Genomic DNA, 6,066 nt, shown 5'->3' on the forward strand with positions numbered 1-6,066 from the left:
CGCGGGTCGCAATTCACCGCTTCTGCGCATGACGTCATTTTGCTCGTCTGCACATGCGCAAGTGGTGAAACCCAGAAGTAACCCTTTCTAGTACTTCCAGCTCGCCGGGGGACGCAACCTTAAAATGTGCAACCTGAAGCAAACGTAACATGAGGTATGACTGTATTTCAATTTGTTCTACGACTTGGAGCCATATTTGCATCCTGTGATCAACCCACACCATTGTTTGTGATCGTGCAGCCCTTACCAAACGAATGGCATAGGTGGAATGGAAAAAAGAAGAATACAGTGGTACCTCAGGTTAAGTACTTAATTCATTCCGGAGGTCCGTACTTAACCTGAAACTGTACTTAACCTGAAGCACCACTTTAGCTAATGGGGCCTCCTGATGCTGCCGCACCGCTGGAGTACGATTTCTGTTCTCATCCTGAAGCAAAGTTCTTAACCTGAAGCACTATTTCCGGGTTAGCGGAGTCTGTAACCTGAAGTGTATGTAACCTGAGGTACCACTAAAAATCTGTATTTTGTCATAATGGAGTTAGCCTACAGATTTCTGAAGCCTGGTCTTCAGTTTGGGGCAGGCAAGGTCACCCCTTCAGAGGGTATGAATTCCGCCAAATTTCAGAAGGATCGCTGCGGTGGTTTCCCTGTAAAGTAGGTGCTACTCTTTTAAGGTGGGAATAACTTAATCTCCCTTTCTGTTTTATTGGCAACCGATCAGAAAATTGCAAACATGAAAGAAGTGCTTCTGGGTAAGAAACCCGCCAAATTACAGACAAATAAGTCCAGGGATGTTTGTTCTTTGTCTTTGATTAATTTTGTTCACTAATAAAATGAAATAAAAAACAAGTCCAGGGACTTTTGTCCTAGGCACCTTTATATTCCGTTTTGGGATGGGAAAAACGAAGAAATTCACTTTCTAGGTAAAATCATTCCTTCTGATTACAAACTTGAGCTATCAATCATGATGGAGCTCTCCTTCTGAGTCCTCTGCCCGCCACATCCCGGCATGTTCCTGAAGCTTAGAGTCATAAATTTCACTCTGGTAAATCTGCTCTTTCCCCAAGAGCACTGGGATTAGAGAGCACAGGTAAAATAATTCCCTCTGATTACAAGCTAGACCTGTCAGTCACAACGGAGTTTCCCATCTGTGCCCTCTCCCCCAAGGTGTTTAGCCTCTCTACACCCACGATCCCATCCTATTGTTGTGATCCGATAAGCTTAAAGAAATCCCACTTTCTGCAGATGCTCACCTACAGCATTTAAAAAATGTATGGATCATTGAAGTGCCTTGGTGCAACTCATGCAGAGATATTTCTTCACCACTGGCGAGCAGAATCCATCCTAATCTAGGGTTGCTGTATTTCAAAAAGTAAAATCCAGGACACCCCGAAAGTTGTTGATTCCCTCCCCGCCAAAAAACCCCCCTGCTATTTTTCGATTGACTTGCCTAAGATCCAGGACAAAGCACCACCTTTCAAAAATTCTCCCTGCCTTTGAAATCCCAGTAATGTCTGGAGAAATTTGGACATATGGCATTCTAATCTGATGTATGCCCCTATAACACCCAAAGCTGGCCAGGGCAGAAAATGCCACAAGCACCCCTTCCCGGGAGTAGAAGTACAGTGAGAATCATTTTTTAAAAATAACAATTTGCTGCCATTTCAGGTTACCCCAAACCAGCCATCTCACATTACCTAATGGCACAACTGGTATGTCTTTAACTACTCGCTGTTATACATTCCTGCTGTCTTCAGTTTTTCCAAAGAGATTGTGGTACATCTTCTCTCTGGTTTTTGATTGTATAGGCCAGGCACGTCCAACAGGTAGATAGTGATCTACCAGTAGATCACGGGACGTCTGTAGTAGATCACTGGCTCCCCCCAAAGAAGCCCAACAAGTTTGGCTCCCCTAAAAAAAGCTCAAAAACTTTTGCCTTGCACCCCCCCCCCAAAAACGGGGCTTTCCTTCTCCCTAAAGAAAGCTCAGCAACTTGGATCTGAACCCAAAAAAGGGGGGTAGATCATTGCTAGTCTTTAACTCTGTGAGTAGATCGCAGTCTCTTGGAAGTTGGCTACCCCTGGTATAGGCCCCTTGTTACACCCCCAAGCTAGCAGCTTTACTCCTTGTTTCCAGTGAAGAGCGCCAAAACTGACAAAGTGTACCGCTGTTCAGTGAAGTAAATATTCATGAAATAGAAAACTTTTAAAAGCACAAGTAGAATGCCATAGGACAATAATAACAACACACTCTCTCAAATATTTTAATAAATTGCAGAAACAGCCTACATTAACAGGCTTGCTAAGAAGCCTATTAATGGGTTTTATCAATTTTATCCACTCATGTAAGATGGGATTTGTGCTCCAGTGGAGCATTTCGTGAAAGGAAGGAGAGTTAATATACAACATTTGCAGAAAACATTATGTACAAATAAAAGGGGAAATGATGGAGTGCTAACCCAGTTTCATGATTATTTTATTTAAAACTTAAGATTATTAATGACTGGAGGGAAAATGTGACCCGTTTTCTTTTTTATCATATTTAATAGCGGTTTTAAATACGTTGTATCGTATTTCTAAATAATATATCCAAGGAAGAGTGCAAGACTAAACAAAGCAAAAGGAAGCGATTAATTTTTGCACCATTTTGCACTCTCATCATAATCTTCGTCAAGCGGATGGAATAATTTGTGCCATTCTGTGGTCCTTATTACGGAATTTGTCATTGGAATGATGTGTCAAGAGGCATTTAGAGTACATCCCATATTTTATGAATTAAAATACTGTGTCACACAGCCATGACCTTTTTAATATTCTATTTCTTTCCTCCACTGTTTGGACATTTCTCTTCCTCTCTATTCTGAAGGCGCCAAGGTTATTACAGAGAAGAAAACTGTTTGTCTGAAAAGGATTCCTCACCGATATAATTTTGCTACTGCTTTATTAAAAAGTGGCAAAGGCTACAAGGAACCAAATCAATGTAACTTGTCAATTTTCATTTTGACAAATTGATTCAGGACCTAAATTACACATGTGCCAAATCTACAGATATTTAAGCATTTCACTGTTCATAATGAGGCTGACTCTCTCAGACAAATCAGTAGTGTATTTTCCTCCAAGGTTTTAAAAGGCTTTTTTTTTTTTTTACATCCTGACTTCTCTCTTTTAAATCTCTAACTTTATTTTGATCATTTTAAGTTGGATCACATTCCGTTTTTTGTGCAGATATATTCACTACAAGCCCCTAGGAAGGAATGTAGTACAGAGATTGCCAACCTGGTGCCCACAGGCACCAGTGTACTCAACAGTATCCACTACAGTATTAGTTCTCCCAGTTTCTCATTTTTCCAATCTTAAATTCTTTTCACTGCCTTTCTACAGCAATTTGCGATTTATTTATTTTTTTAACTCCCACGAAAAGCTACATACCACCCCCAGTGTCCTGGAAAAAAACGGGACATCCACATTTTTATCACAAAAGAAAGGTGGCCATTTTGGTTACTATGATCTCATGTGATTTCACAGTGCGATTCCCACACACACACCCCTGCAAAAAAAGCTTTTTTGAGGAGAGGACTGAGATTACAGCAACTAAAATGGATTCCATGCTCTTGCAATAAAAAAAGGGGGGTGGTTTCTGGGAAGATGGCATCCTGAATTTTGGCTTCAATGTGTTTTTGTAGAGTATGAAGTTGTCCACATTTTATTGCTAATCTCTCCTAATATGCACATTTTTTTCTACGCAAACTTGCCTGATGTACACATTTTTGCAAAGTAATTTCCCCTTACAGTGTGTTTTTGTATAGCGTGTATATTTTCACTAATATAAGTATTCTTATGCAGACTTTACCTTAGCATGTGCATTTTTACACACACTACCTGACTGTTTTGGTCTGCGTATTGTTTTTGAAACAGATGATTTGGTGGGTTCAGCCTTAAATGTCAACTGAATTGAATTTCTTCCCTAGCCCTAGCTATGGGTGGATTGTGGACTGGGTTGGCAGAGATGAGTCCAGCCATGGCCACATAGGAACGTGTACATTTCTCTCACATGGCTGCCTAAATACAACTTTATACAGGGCACACAAGGAAAGTCACCTTGTGTGAGGCAACGGTGAGAATCTTCAACGAGATTCCCCAGACTGCTCCTATCTGTATTTCCCTCAGTCTTCCTTTGCAAGAGGAAAACAACAGGAATTCACTGCTGATGCCACATACGATCTTCATATAAAATCTGTCCACATTATCTTGACTTACATGTAGAGTGATAAAATGTGTCAGAGACTATATAGCCTTTTGGCTTTTCATTTTGCATATTGACTGCTTATCTCTTGACACGTCCTTTGCTGAATGTTTTAGATCTTTTGGGTATCTGGTTATTCTGGAAGTTTAAGATGTGCACGGCTCTCCGCTAAGAGAATTCATTGCCGCTGTGTTAAATACTTCATTACCCTATCACTTTGTATGCAGTTAGAGCATTGGCAATATTGGTCCCAAACAACAGCCGTTTAAAAGTAATTTCTTCTAGATGAGTCCAAATGAGAAGGCAGCTTAAGCAGATCTTTAAATCACATCAACACAGGCCTAGTTCCTCAGTACATCACACTTAATCAATGGTAAAATGCAGAGGAGGGGACATAGATAGACAAGTGAATGATCAAATGCTTGCATTTCATTAAGCAGAGAAATTGCATGAAGATGTATTTACAGACTAACATTCTCAAGGACAAACAAAAAGGAACTTGCGGAGTTACTCAAAAAAAGCAGTGAGTCTGAGAGCTGCTATGGCTCTTAGGAAAGAAGCTTCCAGAGTGTATTAGCTAGTACAGGAGGAAGGGGCAAGGGGCAAAAACATCCCCCAAAGATTGGATTTATCTTTGGAGGAGGGAGCAGAAAAGTTCTAACCGTTTTGGAGAGATGGTCTTTGTTACGTACTGAGTTGAACAGGATCCAAAAGGCAGCAGTCTGATTGGTCCTAGAACAATAGGATTCAGAATGCAGCAGTCTGATTGGTCCTAGAACAATAGGGTCCAGAATGCAGCAGTCTGATTGGTCCTAGAACAATGCAACAGTATGCTTGGTCTGCAGGAGCCACCCAATCCAGCTCCAGGTGGAAGTGAATCCGCAACCTGATTGGCCTACAGGAGAATCCCAGAATTAGCCAATCACGTGCGGCCCATTGTGTAAATAATGTATATAAAGCAGATATTTTGGGGGAACTTTCATTCCTCACTACTATGAGCTGGATAAAGAGCATGAAATCCACACTCGACTCCGAGTATATTTCAGTCTTACATCCAAGTGTCCCTATTTTCCAGGGACATCCCTGATTTAGAGAAGCCATCCCGGTTTCTGATTTGATCCCAGAATGTCCCACTTTTCCCTAGGATGTTCCTATTTTCACCAGAGAAATGTTAGAGGGTATGGAGTTTTCCGACCCCTGAGTCGTCCGAAGGCAATCCTGTATAGAGAAGCTTTTTTAATGTTTAATTTTGTATCATGCTTTTATAAATGTTGGAAGCTGCCCAGAGTGGCTGGGGCAACTTAGTAGGATGTGTGGGGTATAAACGGTAAAATTATCATTATGGAATAGGACGTCCCTATTTTCATCAGAGAAATGTTGGAGGGTATGGTCTTACTCACTGCTATTTTTCTAGAAAAAGAGGTGCCGGAACTCACCATGAAAACCTCCCTTGTTTTCTTATAATAACAATGGCGCCCACCTGAGTTCTGGCCAAAAAAAAGCCCTGGTCTTACCTTTAAATACAAGGCAGTTCTGGGTCCTTTTTTTCCACTCAATAACAAGCAGGGTGGAGAAGCCTCACCACCAGTTCAAGTAATAGCTTTGCTGCCCTCAACCACCCCTCCATATTTCTGGAGCCGATTGCCCAGAGATCGATACTACATGTTCTTTCCAGGGGTATTCTATCCCAAGAATGTGGCTCGGCTGCTGAGAGCAGTTAAGTCACTTCTTGAAATGGTTAAGGGAATTATTATAGGGAAGGTCACTATCCCTGAAAATATTTGTCCTACATCTAGCATGGACTCTTCCCACACACAGTGAAGA

This window comes from Podarcis pityusensis (genome assembly GCF_964106645.2).
Source record: "Podarcis pityusensis genome assembly, chromosome: 11".
In the NCBI taxonomy this organism is placed as follows: domain Eukaryota; kingdom Metazoa; phylum Chordata; class Lepidosauria; order Squamata; family Lacertidae; genus Podarcis; species Podarcis pityusensis.